The following is an 18841-nucleotide window of genomic DNA, read 5'->3' on the forward strand; positions in this document are numbered from 1 at the left end:
AATTCACATGATCTGTAAATGAATGTAGGTCTAAGGTCACATTTAAGAGTACCTCAGATTGGGGATGGAAAGGCAAGTTTCAGGCAGTCTCCAGAACAATTTCTCTAACTCATCCTTTGTTGAGTTTGGAAGTGAAGAGAGTTTATATCTTTCTCCTTGATAAGCCCCTGAATTCCCTGTATGCAGATATCCTAGGCATTTATATTAGATCTTCTGATGAAGTTGATGAACCTAAAGAGATAGGCCTATTGTGAGATGTAAATAAGACAAGGGAAGTCATGCACAAGTATAAGATTTTTTTCTGCAGAGGATCATTTTACAAATTTTACAACAAAAGAGGAAGGGTATAGACTGAGAGTTATAGGACATATTAAATTTTATACTTGTAACAGACCCTCGAACATTACCAGGCCCATTAACACTCATTTATTGACTCAAAGTTCCATAGGTCAGAAATCTAGAGCAGCATAGCTACATTCTGTACTGAAGGACTCACAAAGTCAGAGAACTTAGATTTGGAAAATTGTATGTTAAAACTCAACATAATGTATGGTCCAAAATTTATACAGGTTGTTAGCAAAATATTTTCCTCATAGTTGTATTTACCGACTGATTGGTTGACATAATCTATTTTTAGCTCCCATATAGATGCCTACTCTTCTTGATATGTAGTTTATCATCATCTAAGTTGAGTCATCACCAAGGTTTTGAGTGTTTGACTTCTCTTACTCTGAATCTTAATGCAACATATAAAGGGCTCCTATGATCAGGTCTGTCCCATCACAACAATCTCTGTCCTTTATAGTTAACAGAAACAGGACCCTAACTTACCCATAAAATCTCTTTATAACAACAACTAGGCTAATATTTGATCGATAACTGAGAGCAATTGTGGGCACACTGGATCCAAAAATTTGGAAGCTTATTTTAGAATTTTACTTATTACATAACTTAGAGATGGACTATCTGTTAAAAATGTGAAAAAATACCAAGTTCAAAGAACAATTTTTGAAATGTAGAACACATTTGTGACCTATAGTTAGCCACTGTCAGGGGGGCATTTGCTTTGAAGTATTCCATTATCTATGATAATCTGATTCTCAGCTTTGCTTATTTTACTAAATATTATCATTATGTTATAGTTATGGATGATTGTGAGTAAATGTGGTAAACAAAGGATCCAATTCTCTAATTCTATTTATTTGAGGCTCTCTAAAAGTCTAATCTTTCTTATGGAATTGGAAATGAGTCATGACTTTAAAAAAGCTGGAAAGTAGAAAGTCTCCCTTGAAGAATAAACAAAACAAAGCATGAAGCCAGACTTCAGATTGAGCTTTGTTCTCAATGCCCACTGAAAGTTACATAAGTAATTACAAAGGTGATACATTTTATCTCTGGGCCAAAATGAGGGAAGGAAATTATGCCACACAACCATACTTTTGTATTGTCTTAAAACATTATTAGTGTAATCATTGTGTATTGGGTAACATCTATAATAATTATAATAAAATATGAAATTAAAATAGTTAAAAGCTTACATGCAATTATTTTTATAAGATTTCAAAGCCCTAATAACAAAATATACTGATAATAAAATATAAGGTCTTCAATGAAATCTTTCTGTGTGAATTGCCACTTAAAATACAAGAAACAGAAAAGAATACTATTCTTGGAACACTTGATCTGTACGCTTGAAGAAAACTACAAACTATACTTCTTAATGTGTCTACTGTTTTTTCAGTTTAAAAATCACAAAACTTAATACTTTGATCTGTTGAAATCAGATGCTCTGGAGGTTTCCAGACAAATGAGTTTATAATCAATATGTGCACATATCATCATCTTTCCATACCCTAAATCTTTCTTTGTTCAAGATCAGAACTATTTTACCAAGCACTAGGCTTGGTTGGTAACTGTAGAAAAAAATGAAACAGAACTGAATATCATAAGCAAAGTTACATACTCAAAAACAAACACTGCAAAAATCAATTAAGTTCCTGTGCTTTTTCCAATCTTGGTCTCAACAATTCACACTCTTACAATCCCTCATCTTTCTTGACAATTGGACACCTGGAGCTCCACCTGGGGCCTGGCTGAGGATCTCTGAATCCACTTCTATCAGTTATTGGATGAGAGTTCCAGCACAACTCTTAGGGTGTTTGGCCATCTGATCACCAGTCTAGGTCAGATCAGGTGTTATCTCGACCATTGCCAGCAGTCTACAGAGGATGTATCATTGTGGATTTTTGGGGACCTCTCCAGCACTCTGCCTATTCCTGTTCTCATGTGGTCTTCATTTATCATGGTCTGTTATTCCTCATTCTCCCTGTCTGTTCTTGATCCAGCTGGGATCTCCTGCTCCCCTAAGCTTTCTTTCCCTCAAACCTTGCCCTTCATTACTCCCACTGTTGTCCAGGTTGTTCATGTAAATCTCGTCCATTTCTCTGTCATCGGGTGATCCCTGTGTCTTTCCAATGGAAGCACATGAATTAAGAACCAAAGGCTGTGGAGCCCCCAGCTGGATCAGGGCCTCTGGATAAGTGAGACAATTGAATAGCTTGAACTGTTTGGGAGGCATCCAGGCTGTGGGACCAGGACCTGTCCTTAGTGTATGAGTTGGCTGTTTGGAACCTTGGGCTTACACAGGGACACTTTGCTAAGCCTGGAAGGAGGGGACTGGACCTGCCTGTACTGAATCCACCAGGTTTAAATAAATCCCCAGGGGAGTCTTGGCCCTGGAGGAGATGGGAATGAAGAGGAGGGAATGGCGGGATGGTGGGGGTGGGAACGGGAGGGGGCATGACAGGGGAACCCATGGCTGATGTGTAAAATTAAAACACAAATATAATAAGAAAAAAAGAAAAACAAAAAAATATCAATTAAATTTTTTACATTCTCTCTGTAAGCAGAGGGAATGAATATTTAAGTGTGTGTGTGTGTGTGTGTGTGTGTGTGTATTGGGAGAAGTTAGGACAAATAAATAAACCTGCTAAGAATTGGTGTGTATGTTTATAAATGAGGTAAGTACTTAGAAGATACCCCAACTGTGTTTCTTTTGGGTTTAACTATTTGTCAAAATGACAGTCTTTTCTTGTGTCTAGCATATTGCTTTAAGATGGACTTCATTATTGAGAAAACTAAAGTTTTAGGTTTTGACATGCTATGAAGCATGGTTTGGATCTCTCTCACAGTTAAGCCAAAATAAAAATATCACTTTTGATAAAAAAGTCTTGGTTTTCAAAAAATTTCTCAGCAATGAAAATATAAACACTTTATTTGGGTAAAAGAATTTTAGGAAAACATAACATCTACAAAGAATTATCCCTTTCTTCTATTTTATTGTAAATAATCCTAACATTGACATATTCTGGAAGTACTGGCAGAGAGAGCTTCATGAATCGATGCAAATATATATGTCAAGATTTAATGATTGGTAATTATATCAACCAAGCTCAAAATGTGGAATGAGCATTGTGAACATACATTTACTTTAAATACTTATTCTATTCATAATGAGCTAATCGCAGACAGCAAAACCTGTGGATATGGATTTCAGGGATCAGGGAGCTGACCATGCTGTGAACTCTCACTGGCTGCTGGATGCTTCATCAAGGCACTAGAAATAGTTAAGGTCAAGGTTCATATAAGTCAAGTGAAGCAAACTTTGCCTTGTGCTTAGGGATTTTGTAAGGACTTGCTTTACAAAGCCAACAAATAAATTAAATATCAACTGACACAAGGGCTTGAACACATAGTGAAGCAGAATGCATGGAGCAGATTAATCTCCCCATCTTTTAGATTTCATGATCTAGTACAATAATCATAAATCCCTTCCAATGGTGTCTGGCATATTCTGGCCACCTAATAAGCAAAAATTATGCTTCAATGATATAAAAAGCATGCTTGTATGTTATGTATCAAAAATAAATATAAAATAAAACTACTACTCTTCAAAATTGTGGAAAAACCAGTTCTATGAAAAACTAAAAGGCATTCATTTTTGCTGTTCAGGCTAGAGAAAACATTAAGTTTTCAGTTCCTAATCCTATCCAAGATTCATTTGAAAATCACCAAGGTATGAGCTCTTCCATCCTCTTTAACTGTGTGTGTTTTCTTAAAACCCACCTCAGTGGCATATAAGGAGGATGACAAACAACAATTGCAAAAACAAATCTTTTCCTTACTCTCTAAAAAATATTTCAATGTCTTTGTAAATACTAAAGTAAATTTTTTCTTTTAATTCATGAGGAAACAGGGTAGGGGAGTGGGTGTCCATTTTCTAAGACAAAATTTGAGTACAACTCTTCTTACATACTTTACTTTTTTGTTACGTTGCCAGTTATTCTGTGGCCTCTGTATGGAAGCTAAGATGCTCTTTACAACAGTAAGTGAGAGCATGCAATTTGAGCGCTTCTATTAGACTATCAAGCCCCAATGACTTCTGAGCCTTCTGCATTCACAATTTCCATTAATCACCATAGCCTACCATCCTAGCCCTCTATAGTTCTCTATGACTATATTCACTGTGTTTTCTTACCCATTTGCCTAGAGCTTATTCTTCCAACTTGTGATGTGGCTCACACTTATCACTTACCTTGACTACTATTTCCTACAAAGCCCTCTGCTTATGAGAAGCTAGATATAGACCACCCATTCTATGATTAATTTTTGAGAATTTGTTTAGAATTATGGAGCATGATTTTTCATCATTGTTAATTAGTATTTGTGGCCTCATTAATCAGAGTGGAATAAAATAAATACTCAATATAACTATAAATCTGAGATTTAAAGTAAGTGGCACTTCATGTCTGATCAAATTAGGAAAGTCCATTTGAAATCTGTGATACACTATTACATATAAATTTACTAGATGTTTTTAAATGATTGAAGAAAAAGTATTTGTTTTATATCAGAAGCTATGGAGATAAAGAAGAATTAATATTCAAGAGACCATAGCAAATACCTTGTATAGTCCATACTTAGGTCCATAATAAAAATAAAGGCAATCATCCCTATACTTAAAAATAACTCAGTAAATCCATAAGAATTTCTACTGTCTGAGCTAGATCACAGTATCAGACACTCTACTAAAGTAAGGGCATGATCGAGCAGATAAAGACAATAAAGAAAGAAGGGATTTTGGGGATTTGGTTTGTTGACTAAGGTCTTTAAGTTAGGCCTTCCTGAAAGTTTGCTGTGTGGTTACTCTGTGCACGGGTATTAAAAGGGATCATCAGATAAGCTCTAACATAATCCAAAACTATGTGCTTTTCATTGGAAGTATCCTTGTAATGTAATTGTAAAGTAATTTGAGGTAAGTGTCACTTTAATTCTTTACTACACAGTTTTCTATTTGCTTTCTTAATGTTAGCTAAAACTAAAATGCATCAATAGGATAGTTTTTATATAAAATATAGATACATGGATACGAGTACATCTTTTTTTGGTCAACACTCCGTGTTCAGTGTTCAGTCAAGTGACTAGTAAAGGTGACACTTGAAACAAACTAATTATTACATGAGTGAAAATATACAATATAATTTCTAGCAATCACTAACATTTTTGAAATATTGCTATGTGCAAGGCATTGTTTAAGCAGATGATGAAAAAATCCTTAATACGTATATAACTCTCCACTCAAAAATTAAGATTCGATAATTCAAAGGAATTAAATCATTTTCCAATTCTACTATGTGAAAGCACAATTTAAAGTCAGCTGGTATTGGTCTAGATGATATATTCCTAATTTCTGTATCTAACAATCTTTAAATTAATAAATATTAACTCATTTTAGTTATTTCTCCTTAGTTTTTCCACCTTATCATTCCATAGGCTTGGTCACCCTCTTCAGATCACAGTTTTTATGGTCAATTTCTTTTCTGATTTAGAATATCAACCCAATACTCATCAAATTTACATTTTCCATATCAACTGACTGTGCATAATATCTTTTAGAATGTGTCTCTGGTACCTCAAACACAATAACATGGAAAACTCTATTGATATTTTTCTCAATAAATGACATCAATGTAGCTAGAGTTTTCCTGGGCCTGCCTGGCCCACAGTCAGGACAAATCTCTCTCACCCTCCAGTCCCGCAGCTGCTTAGACCCAACCAAGTAAACACACAGACTTATATTGCTTACAAACTGTATGGCTGCAGCAGGCTTCTTGTTATCTACTTCTTCTATCTTAAATTAACCCATTTCTATTAGTCTATAAGTTGCCACCTGGCTTACCAGTACCTTACATCTCACTTTTCATGGTGGTAGCTGGCAGCATCTCTCTGCCTCAGCCTTCCACTTCCCAGAATTCTGTTGTGGAATGCCTAACAGTGGTAGCAAGTGTGCCTCTGACATTTTTGCCTGCTCTAGGGAATTTTTCACTCTTATTGGGTTGTCCTATACAGCTTCAATATGAGGGCTCTTGTCTTGTTTTCTTGTATCTTGTTTTGTGCAGTTTTGTTGTTGTCTCTTGGAGACCTGCTCTATGTTTCTAAAGAGAAACAAAGGGGAAGTGGATCTGGAGGAGAAGGAAGGTCTCAAGAGTTTGTAGGACCTGGGAAGAATGGAGGAAGAGAAACTGTGGTCTAGATGTACTGTATGACAGAAGAATCTATTTTTGACTAAAAAATAAAAATCATCATAGAAACTCTAGGTTATGGCCCTAACCTAGTTTAGGTTATTCTTTTATTTGCTATTAGACAGTAGTGTGTGACATCTCACAAAATTTCCTTACTCTTCTCTTTACCTTTTCAAGACAATGTTTTCATTCTTTCTTTGAGAATTTTATAAAATATAGTTCATTATATTATTTCCTTTCCCTCAACTACTTCCAGATCTTCTCTCACCTCCCAGTATGATTAATTTTATGTCTTCCTCACTTAGAATTAAACAAACAAGCAAACAAGTCACAGAGTCCAATTTCTGTTGGCCAGCTAGTCCCAAACATGAGGCTGGCCATATCCCCAATGCCACTTCATTAAGGAGTATTATCTTTCTCTTTCCCAGAATCTATCATTTGTGGATAACTTCTCAGCTGAGGATGAAACTCTGTGATGCCTGTATTGTGAGTCAGAAGTGGTGCTTCCTGGCTCATTGCTATTTAGCAAAAGGTCAGGCTAACATACATGCCCTAAAGTATTCTTTGCCATGTGTTCCATTCCAATCTGTGAACACAAGAGGAGATAGGATATACATTCTAGGCAATTATTGCAGAAAAGTTTCTGAATTGACATCAGTGATGTTCAGGCACGCTCTTTATTTTTAGATAATTTATAATGATCAAAAAAGCATGTATTATTTTCTTTATTTTTTTAGCCATTTAATTACCAAATTGGAAGCAGAATATAGTCAAAATTTAGTATTTTCCCCTTCTAGTAGCCTCTGCTCAAGCTTTTTATTGCGGGGTGGGGGGAGTTGTTAATGTTTTGCAAAGTCCTAATCAGGCCAAGTAGCTCACAGATCTTTATGTTGTCAACTTTCTCATAAATGAAGTTTGGATGGCCCAAAACAAAAGATAAAAAGGTAACCACAGGATTTTTTTTACGTAAAAGGGTACACAAGGACTTGCAAGACTCTGCATCATCACAAGGAGAAAGAAAATAGTTTAATTCTCTCTTTGCTGACCAAAAGTTATTCAATAGATTTATTGTGTTCTCCATTTTTAAGTTGTATCACTGTATCAAAATCATTTGTGATGGGTAGTTTTACAAAGACTTAAGTATGGTTTTTGATTGGACTAATTAATAGGCAAAATCATTTAAATTTCATTTGAATATATGAAAGTAACTATTTAACTTCATATGATAAAACAACAAGTCCAGGATAGATAAAATAATCCTGTACAATAAAGAAATTTCTGGAGATATCACCATCCCTGACTTCAAACCATACTATAGAATTATAGTCATAAAAACAGCTTGGTATTGGCATAAAAATAGACATGTGGATCAATGGAATCAAATCAAAGACACTTACATAAATCCACACATCTATGAAAACCTGATTTTTGACAAAGAAGCCAAAACTGTACAATGGAAAAAAGAAAGTATCTTCGACAAATGGTGCTGGCATGACTGGACCTTGATATGTTAAAGAATGCAAATAGATCCATATCTATCACCATGAACAAAACTCAAGTCCAAGTGGATCAAAGACCTCAACATAAATCCAGTCACACTGAACCTGATAGAAGATAAAGTGGAAACTAGCATTGAACACATTGGCATAGGAAACTACTTCCTGAATATAACACCAGTAGCACATACAATGAGATTGACGTCTAATAAATGGGACCTCTTCATACTGAAAAGCTTCTGTAAGGCAAAGGACATGGTAAATAAAACAAAACAACAGCCTACAGAATGGGAAAAGATCTTCACCAACCCCACATCTGACAGAGGGCAGATGGCCAAAATATAAAGAACTTGAAAAACTAGACATCAAAATACCAAATAATCCAAATAAAAATGGGCTATAGAGCTAAACAGAGAATTTAGAACAGAAGAATCTCAAATGGCCAAAATGTACTTAAAGAATTGTTCAACATCCACAGTCATCAGGGAAATGTAAATCAAAACAACTCTGAGATACTATCTTACAATTGTCAGGATGACTAAGATGAAAAACACCAATGACAGCTTATGTTGGAGAGGATGTGGAGTAAGGGGAATATTCCTCTACTGCTCGTGGGAGTAGAAACTGCTAAAATCATGTAGGAAATCAATATGGCAATTTCTCAGAAAAATGGGAATCAATCTACCTCAAGATCCAGCTATACTACTACTCTTGGGCATATACCCAAAAGATGCTCAATCATACCATATGGACACTTGCTAAACTATGTTCATAGCAGCATTATCCATAATAGCCAGAACCTGAAAACAATCTGGAAGCCCCTTAACCGAAGGATGGACAAGAAAAATGTGACATATTTACACAATGGAGTATTACTAAGCTGTAAATAATAATAGCCTAATGAAATTTGCAGGCAAATGGATGGAACTAGAAAATATAATTCTGAGTGAGGTAACCCAGACCAGAAAGACAGACATGGTATGTACTCATTCTTAAGTGGATATTAGGAGTAAATTACAAGCTAATCAACCTAGAATCCACAGCCCAAGAGAAGCTAGATAACAAATAGCGTCCAAAGAGGGACACATGGATCTCACTGGGAGGCAGGAATAGAAAAGATCTATCTACTGGGTAAACTGGGGACAGGGTTGGGGGAAATGGGGGCATGGGAACATGGGGAGCAGATTGGGCTGGCTCGGTGCAGGATGTGGTTTGGGGGCGGGCTGGAGGGCTAGGGAGAAACCTGGTGCCAGGGAAGCTCCTAGGAATCCACAAGGATGACCCCAGCTAAGACCTCCTAGCAATAGTGGAGAGGTTTCCTGAACTGGCCATCTACTCAAGTCAGATTGGTGACGAGCCTAATTGTCATCATAGAGCCTTTGTCTAGTAACTGATAGAAGCAGATGCAGAGATCCACAGTCAAGCACTAGGCTGAGCTCTGGGAGTCTTGCTGAAGAAAGGGAGGTGAGATTGTTCAAGCCAGAGGGTTAAGGTCGTGATGGGGGAACCCACAGAACAGCTGACCTGACCTAGTGGGACAGATGGACTCTGGACCAACAATTAGAGAGACTGCATGGGACCAACCTAGGCCCTTTGGCTTGATGTGATAGTTGTGTAGCTTGGTATGTTTGTAAGGCTCCTACCAGTGAGATCAGGACCTGTCCCTATGCTTAGCTGGCTTTTGTGAACCTGTGAATGCTGGATTACCTTGCCTAGACTTTATACAAGGAGATGAGCTTGGTCCTACCTCTACTTGATATGCAATGCTATCGTCTGCTCCTTTTTGAATGGAGACTGAGGAGGAGTGGGTAGATTGGGTAGGGGGTAGATGGGAGTCAGGAGAGGGAATGGGAGGAGAGGAGGGAGGGGAAATTGTGGTGAGTATGTAAAATAAAGGAAGTGATATTAATAAAAATAATATTAATCAACATACATTTTTAATTATCTAGAAGCTTTGTCAAATGTAACTCACACTTTATAGAATTACAAACAAGCTATTTCGTGTTTTTGACTAACATGTTAATTGCTTCTTAAGCTCTGATTTCCTATTTTCATTCAAACTACCCATGTATTGCCATAAATATTCTTGCTTAGTAAATCTGGAAACTGACATTAGTTTGGTATGTAAAAATTTCATATAATTATTTCTACTAGTATTACTACTAGGTTCCAAAAATTCTAGGCCACAAATAAATGAATAACTTTTATAATACTATATTTTCCTCAAAAATTGATTATTCGTAGTTAAATGTACTCTTGCTTTTTCAAAGTTTGAAGCATTCATTAAAGTAAAATAATTACCAAAAAGTTATTTGCAAATGTCAATTCACATCCTTCTCTATTGTTATGTAATTATTTATTGATCTGACAACACTTGTGAATGAAGTCCTGTCCATCACCCACTGATAGGGAATCTTTACATAAAATATTCATACAATAAACTATTTAAATGGTAACAAATGGGGAACTATTAATTTACTAGTATTACCTACCTATTAAAATAAGTAATATTTTATTTTAACTATTAATAGAATAACTTAAATTTAGTGACTATAAAGATCAAAGGAAATCATTTGGTTTTGATTTTATTCTTATTGCTGTAAAATATATAGCTTGTGGACCCAAGTCTTTACTTCTGACCTCTTCACTATTGACAGATTCTGGAAGAAGGGAAATAACTGGTTTTAGCTGTGTACCCATCAATAAATTATCTTTTCTAGAAGTTCATGGCTTTTACTGCTTGTTTACAACTTTCTATTTAAAGAAGTTTTTTTAAGATCCAACTCTAAGAAAATAATCATATTTTTGTGCCTACAGAAGTTTCTAGAATGGTTTCTTTAACTCACAGACTTTCAGATATACTGAGGCATTTTGTTGTTTTAAAGTATGTTTTGTCAGAACAATGGAAGTCCTCTCTTTTGTGCCATACATAATTACAACCTTATCAAGAACCCACTGCATAATATATAAACACACACATATATATGAATCTAAATATTACTGTGGTAATAGTTTATCTAACTTAGTTTCTTACAGATTCTACTCTCTGTCATATTTTATCCATATCACCTTCTTGTTAGGTGATATCATACAGGAATAGAACCAAAAGGGTTAGAAAGCTTATCAAGATTAAAGAATTAAAGAAAAAAAGACATGATCCTTGAGACAATAAAAACAGAAAATCTTCAAATCCAGTTCCTAGGCCCTATCAGGTCTTCTACAACACAGTGGAAAACAAAGAGAAATGGAATAGGGTTCCCTGTCCTGAGAAGATCTCACAACAGGCTACAGCTATGTCATAAACCAATCATGTTATATGTGTAGTGGAGTTTATAAGTACGCAGAAGAAAGGGCAGTTGGCACTTAAAGCCAATCTAAAATATTTTGCATGGAGTCTCAGAAAACAATAGACAGCTTAAACCTGACTATTTCAAATATCCACAAATGAGACCCTTTTAAATAGGAAATGTATGTAGTGCCTTAAAATTCACCTTCAATATTTAGCTGGAAGAGGAGACTTTTTAAAGGATATCAAATATGTAACTTCATGTCAAACCATTATGAACAATGTTATTGTCCCAATGATTCTCTTAATCACTACATGTAACTGGCACTTCCTTTCTTTGAATTCTAGGTCAGTTCTTTGGTTAGATTTTAGGTTGGCATGCTTGCTTAAATATTAGAAATGATACAATAAATCAGAGTAGTGAGGTTTTTTTGTTTTTGTTTTTGTTTTTTTGTTTGTTTTTTTGTTTTTTTGAGCTGAGGATGGAACCCAGGGCCTTGCGCTTGCTAGGCAAACACTCTACCACCGAGCTAAATCCCCAACATTTAGTCTATGATAAATGTTGACATCTTTGTCAATGACTAGCTTAATTTTTTTGTTCTTAAGATTAGTAAACCTTCTAAGCCAAAAACAAAGAAAGAAAAAAAAAGAAAAGAAAGAAAGGAAAAAATTAGACTTCCCTTACAGCACTCATTATGGATTTTTGTCTAAGCACTTGATGAACCTGAACACAAACCAGAACTTCAGGTGGGACGTCATGAAGATCCTGAGGAACTGTTAATAAAATACAAGCTTTGTGTTCAATGTTACAAATGAAGGCTAATTTATATCTATGGCTTTAGATGGTAGAACTACCATGGAGGCCTGGAAGGGCAAGAAGGGCAGGGAAGAAGATAAACTGAAAGAGTGACTGAAAACATTATTGGGTAGTATGTGAAGATGATGCTATAATTTGGCAGGTGCTCTGAAATGGGGAACTCATGTTACATGGATGTACTAGACAGTTATGTATCCAGTATAGATAAGGAGTTCAAGAAAAGATCGTAGGTACTCAATTTGGAAGATGTCCAGCTCCTTTCAGTGTTTCTAGTTGCCTCTTTCTAATCATTTGCTAACCTGAAATTGGTGTTTGAATTTTCTACTTCTCGTATATATGCTAGATTCTCTGAGTAAGAGTAATTCAAGGAATTAATTTAAAGCATTTCTGGATTTCTCATATTTGATTGAAGTTTAATAAAATAACAATTATGTTTAAGTTGGAGGAAAATTGTTCTCAAATCTTGTAACCATTACCCAAGTAAAATGTTTATTAAATCAATGGTATCTCATTATATCCAGTTTCAGAGTCTTCATTTTATCTATATGGAAACTGAATTTTTTCAGGTATTCTCATGTGAAAAGCTGAGTAATAGGCACAATTATAATTTTTAGGAAGAGTCTTTAATTTTTAATTTTTTTATTATCTCAATAAAATTTCATTTCCCTTCTGGAGCAGAAGACTATGTTTTTTAAACTTAGGTCACATAAAGTGAATTCTTTATTATAAACTGTCCAATTTGATATGTCTCTAAGCGACAAGGCAAGAACATAATTTTTGAAATAAATACATAATAAGGGAATTTGCATTCTGCCTTCTGAATTTTCCATGAAGTAAAATTGAAGCTACTTCTTCATTAATTTTTCAACTAATCAACACTTTAACAGAATTAAACTAAAAATACACCTGAACATGAATTGATTATGAGGAAAATATTTGTTTCTATTTGAAAGATAAAGACAATCTAATATCAAGAATTCTGAAATTCTTTGGAAGAATTCTTCAATTAAAAATCAATAAAAAACTAAAGAAAATGAATACATGAATTTGAGCAAGAGCAAGGATGAATACATGGGAAAGACTGGAGGAAGTAAGAAGAATTCTAGAAAATATCAATTTAATTATACTTTTAATTAAAAAATATCTCATGAATTAAAAAATGTAATAATCTTCACACTCATCACTGGTTCTCCCATCAAACCACACACAATATTCCTATTAGATTAAATAACAAATTTAATTATGCAAAGAAAATAATACTTAATTATTGTTTAGGAATTAATATATAACTATTTCCTTTATATTTTAATTTCATTAGTAAGACCAACTATACTGTAATTGGTTTGTATTAAGATTTGTGCTACATAATAAGAATTCTTTGAATAACATGCAAACAAATTATACTCAGGACTGCAATGTATACATATGTATGTCTGTGTTAGAAATGTCCAATATTTTTGCTCAGTGGCTTAAAAAGCACCTGACAATGGGAAAGCAAAGACAAAATGGTACTAAGATCAGCTTCCTACTGTTAAAGAATTCCACAATAAAAGAACTGAGATAGTCTCCAAATACCAACTTGGAGTCATTTGCCAATAAGAAAAGATATTGCTATTATATGCTTTCTTTATCTCAAATCTATATTTAAATGATTTTGACTATAAATCTAATAATTAACTTTTAGAAGTAAAGTCAGTGTTAGGATCATTCTTGCCACAGTTTTTGTTTTTTTAATTAAGAATTTTTTATTCATCTTACATACCAACCACAGATTCCCCTCTCATCCTTCCTCCTGCCCCCTAGCCTTCTCCCCCCAGCTCACCACCATTCCCTCCTCAGACAAGGTAAGGCCTCCATGGCGAGTCTGCAGAGCCTGGTACATTAATTTGATGCAGGTCCAGGCCCCTCCCTGTGTATCTAGGCTATGCAAGGTGTCTCTCCATAGGTAGTGGACTCCAAAAAGCCAGCTCATGCACCAGGGATGGATCCTGATCCTACTGCCAGAGTGCCCCTTGAGCAGATCAAGCTCCACAAATGTCTCGCTTATGCAGAGGTCCTAGTTCAGTCCCATGGAGGCTCCACAGCTGTTGGTCTAAAATTCATGAGTTCCCACTAGTTTATTTTGGTTGTCTCTGTGGGTTTCCCCATCATGATCTTGATGCCCTTCACTCATAGAATCCCTCTTCTCTCTCTTGGACTGGACTCCAGGAGCTCAGCCTAGTGCTTAGCTGTAGATCTCTGCATCTGCTCCCATCAGTTACTGGATGAACGCTCTATGATGACAGTTAGGGTATTCACCAATCTGATTACAGGGGTAAGCAAGTTTATTAACCCTCTCCACTATTGCTGTGGTCATCCTTGTGGATTCCTGAACCACAGACACTGTACTTCATGAGGATATTTGAAACTCCCTGCACACACAAAAATATTTAAATTAGGAATTGATTCTGTAACTATTCATCATCAATTGTAGTAGAAAAGTGATAGGATTGCTTGCTGTTATTTGTGAATCTGGCTGAAGAGTTTTTCACTCATCACCAAGAAAAATATAACTGAATTAAAAGTACCATCTGGATCAGGGTTGTTTAGCATGATTGTAAAGGCTCTGCTTCAGATTATAAAATTTCTGCAGGGCTAATAGAATCAAAAAGACAGATATGAGAACTCTGGGAATAGTGGGAGAAAAAAAGGAAGAATCTTCTGTAGTGATGGTCATTCTCAAAGTTTAGCTAGAGATATCTCTCCTCATTTCTATGTCTGCCCTACTCTTCTCAAGGGGTTATGGGGCCTTTGAATTGATACACTATTTACATCATCCCTCCTTAAGGCAGTTTTATTCATATTTTTATTATAATTTGTACATTTGTACATTATACTCTTGTACTATCTTTGAAAACATAGCCCATTTCACCAAATTTATTGAACTATATATTTAAAATGTCATTCAATGCCCCTTTTCCATGTAAATAGTTTTCTTAAATTTGGTTGAATATGTGTATGGTGAAATAGGAGATGCATTCATAACTATCAACTACTGTAGAATTATAATTTAGAGGGTTTTGAAGTCCTCTATAGAACACTAGCAGTTTTAACTCAGTGCAAACACCCCATGGGAGCAAAAAAAAAAAAAAAGGATGTATTTAACCCCATTGTCATTAGCTCATTTAAAGTAGACATTTCAGAGTCTAGGGTGACAACCCACTTTGGTAAAACTTAAAGAAATATATTTCTATCCTTACCCCTAGATGACCTACAGGCAATCAGTAGCTGCTGAGAAAGGGAGAATCTAATATTTAGGGAAGAGCCCTCTAATATAATAATCTAATCCCAAATTGTCAGTCCTAAACCCATTAACTTCAGAGCAACATTAAATCTGTTTCTCTATCTCTCTTTCTGTGTTTGTGCCTCTATTTCTCTCAGTCTCTCTCTCTTACCCAGTGTGTGTGTGTGTGTGTGTGTGTGTGTGTGTGTGTGTGTGTGTGAGAGAGAGAGAGAGAGAGAGAGAGACAGAGACAGAGATAGAGACAGAGAGAGACAAAGACAGAGAGAGACAGAGACAGAGATTTGAGAGGGAGTGGAGGACATGATTTGGGAACATGGGAAGAGTTACAATGGAGAAAGGAAGCAATGGAAATAATGAAAAAAGAATGCTCATGTATTAAATTCTCAAAAGATGGGATATTTCAATCAAAAAAGAAAATTAATACTAAATGTGATGAAGCAAATAATTTTGTTTTGTTTTTACTCAGGCAGATTAATGAATTTTGAAATTGTATTAATTACTGATTTCTAATGGTGGCATTTTCTATCATAGATGGTAAAGAAATGTTGGGCTTAATGCTCCAGCTACCATTACACAGGCAGGCACACTCCTAATGGCTAGAAACACTACAGACATGTGGTGGTATTGTGTTCCCTAAAATATTGTGCACCCTAATAAACTTATCTGGGGTCAAAGAACAGAATAGCCACTAGATACAGAAGCTAGAAAATGGTGACACTCACACCTTTAATCCTAGCATTCCAGAGGCAGACGTCCCTCTGGATCTCTGTGAGTTCAAGGCTACATTGGAAACAGCGGGGTGTGGTGACACAAGCCTTTAATCCCAAGAAGTGAGCCTTTAATCCCAGGGAGTGATGGCAGATAGCAGAAAGGTATACAAGGCGTGAAGACCAGGAACTAGAAGCTTTTAGCTGGTTAAGCTTCAGGCTTTTGAGCAGCAGTTCAGCTGAGACTCCTTTGGATGAGGACACAAAGGCTTCCAGTCTGAGGAAACAGGATCAGCTGAGGAACTGTTGAGGTGAGGAAGCTGTGGCTTGTTCTGCTTCTCTGATCTTTCAGCATTCACCCCAATACCTGGCTCAGGTTTGATTTTCTTAATAAGATCTGTTAAGATTCATGCTACATCAGGCCAACAGACCACCTTTCGTTGCCGCTGTTGCCCTTGCTGTCTTTGAGTTGTGAGGAGCTTCTCACCGGTCCCCACTGGCCACCATGTCTGCCCAAGCGCAGATGCGGGCCCTGCTGGACCAACTCATGGGCACTGCTGGGGACGGAGATGAAACCAGACAGAGGGTCAAGTTTACAGATGACCGTGTCTGCAAGAGTCACCTTCTGGATTGCTGCCCCCATGACATCCTTGCTGGGACGTGCATGGGTTTAGGAGAATGTACCAAAATCCATGACTTGGGCCTCCAAGGAGATTATGAGATTGCAAGTAAAGAAAGAGAAAGAAAGAGACCCGTTTTTGTTTTTGTTTTTAAATTAGATGCCATGGATCACTTAGAGTCAGTCCTTCATTGCAGAGTGTGATTGGAGAACTGAACTTGCCAAGAAGTGGTTTGCAAAAACACAGGAGGAGATCAGTGCAGAAGTTTCTGCAAAGGCAGAAAAAGTACAAGAGTTGAATGAAGAATTAGGAAAGCTCCTTGCTAAAGCAGAGAAGCTGGGAGCTGAAGGAAACGTGGATGAGTCCCAGAAGATCCTTATGGAAGGGGAGAAAGTTCGCACCATCCGCCCGGCTTCCAGAGACCAGAGTGCAAAATACGAGTTCTCCAGGGAGTGCTCATTGAGAGAGGACTCCTGGGAGTATGGGCCAGAGCGAGCAAAGGGCCCACTGACTGGATGTTGGACAGCTCCAGCGGCAAGAGGCTGGTGAGATCTGAACCTGGCTCTGGCACTGTGAAGAGTCTGACAAATATTCAGCACAGCCTAAGAGACTTGCTGAGGAACTGGCAAGGTGAGGTAGCTGTGGCATTGTTCTGCTTCTCTGATCTTCCAGCATTCACCCCAATACCTGGCTCCAGGTTTGATTTTTATTAATAAGTACCTTTAAGATTCATGCTATATCTGGCGCCCAATGTTTGTGGTACGGATTTATGAAAAAGCTACTTGCCTGTGGCGTTGTGGGCCCCAGCTCAGGCTGGAGTTACTCTTGGCCTGTAGTGGTGGCGCACATCTGTAGGATTTACTGAAAGAGGCAATGGCAGGAGGATCCCTAGTCTGAGGCCAGCCTGGGAGGCTTGCTAAGGAGAAGCTACAGCCAGGGGCAAGTCACAAACAATGGTGGGACCATGGAGGTAGCAACTGCTGCTCCCAGTACAGGCTCCTTCTCATCGTGTTGGTGACTGCAGCGATGCTGCTGCCTGGGACAAAGGGTTTACTGCTGCTTGTTCAGAAAAAAATTGCCAGGACCATTGTGTTATGACAAAGGTCAGTTTGGAAAAGTTTGGCAAGACAAATGGTGGGGAGAAATTGCTGTGAAGATATTCTCTTCTAGGGAAGAACATTCATGGTTCCGAGAGACAGACATTTATCAGACTGGGATTACTCCAAACCACAGAGGAGGCACACACACACACACACACACACACACACACACACACACACACACACACACACACAAATCTGCAGGGAACCAGGAACCATGACTACACCAAACAGCATGAAATCTTCAAAAAAGATGACAGGAGCCCACAATGATTCCACATGGACTTTTGTAAAGCCATTAAGCTGATTAACATCACAGAAAGATAGATTTTGGACTACAAACTGCTTAGGACAATTTCATGATGGCTAGTTGAGATGATCCAACCTGACAGACTATTCAAACAAGGACTTGTGACAAGTTCTGCACTTTCCCATTATGCAGAAACTGAACAAATGATACAGGACTTGACAATTAACCCCAAATAATTCTTTTCAGGATCCCCTAAAGATGTCTTCACCCCCCAGAAAGCAGGAAGTATTTTTAAGAAAATGACGCCCACAATCTCAAGAGGTGGGATGGGAGGTTTTTGGTTGTTTAATGAGTTATAGATATTGTTATTATTTACAATGGTTGGTTACAAGTTGTTAATTATTAATGGTCAGGAAAAAAGCTGAACAAGGAGATTAGATTCAGAGTTTTTGTTTAAAAAAAAAAAGAAAAAGAAAAAAGAGAATTTAGCTATGAGGTAGATAATTGAATCTACTCTGAGAAAAAAGATAATGAAATAACAGGATAAATGGATAGACCATTGAATCTGCTCTAAAAAGAAAAAAGGGAAGATATAAAAATATTATGAAAAGAAAAAAGAGAATATGTATATGATAAGATTAAAAAGGTCAATGATTGAATCTACTTTTAAAATGAAACTACTTGTTTTAAGTAGGATAAGT

At 36.6% G+C, this 18841-nt stretch overlaps 1 pseudogene; it reads left to right on the forward strand.

Moving 5' to 3' along the window:
• The first annotated feature begins 16675 nt into the window (after positions 1–16675).
• On the forward strand, positions 16676–17339 carry LOC118591876 (annotated as a pseudogene).
• Positions 17340–18841: the final 1502 nt, after the last annotated feature.

Source organism: Onychomys torridus, chromosome 10, assembly GCF_903995425.1.
Source record: "Onychomys torridus chromosome 10, mOncTor1.1, whole genome shotgun sequence".
Taxonomy (NCBI): Eukaryota; Metazoa; Chordata; class Mammalia; order Rodentia; family Cricetidae; genus Onychomys; species Onychomys torridus.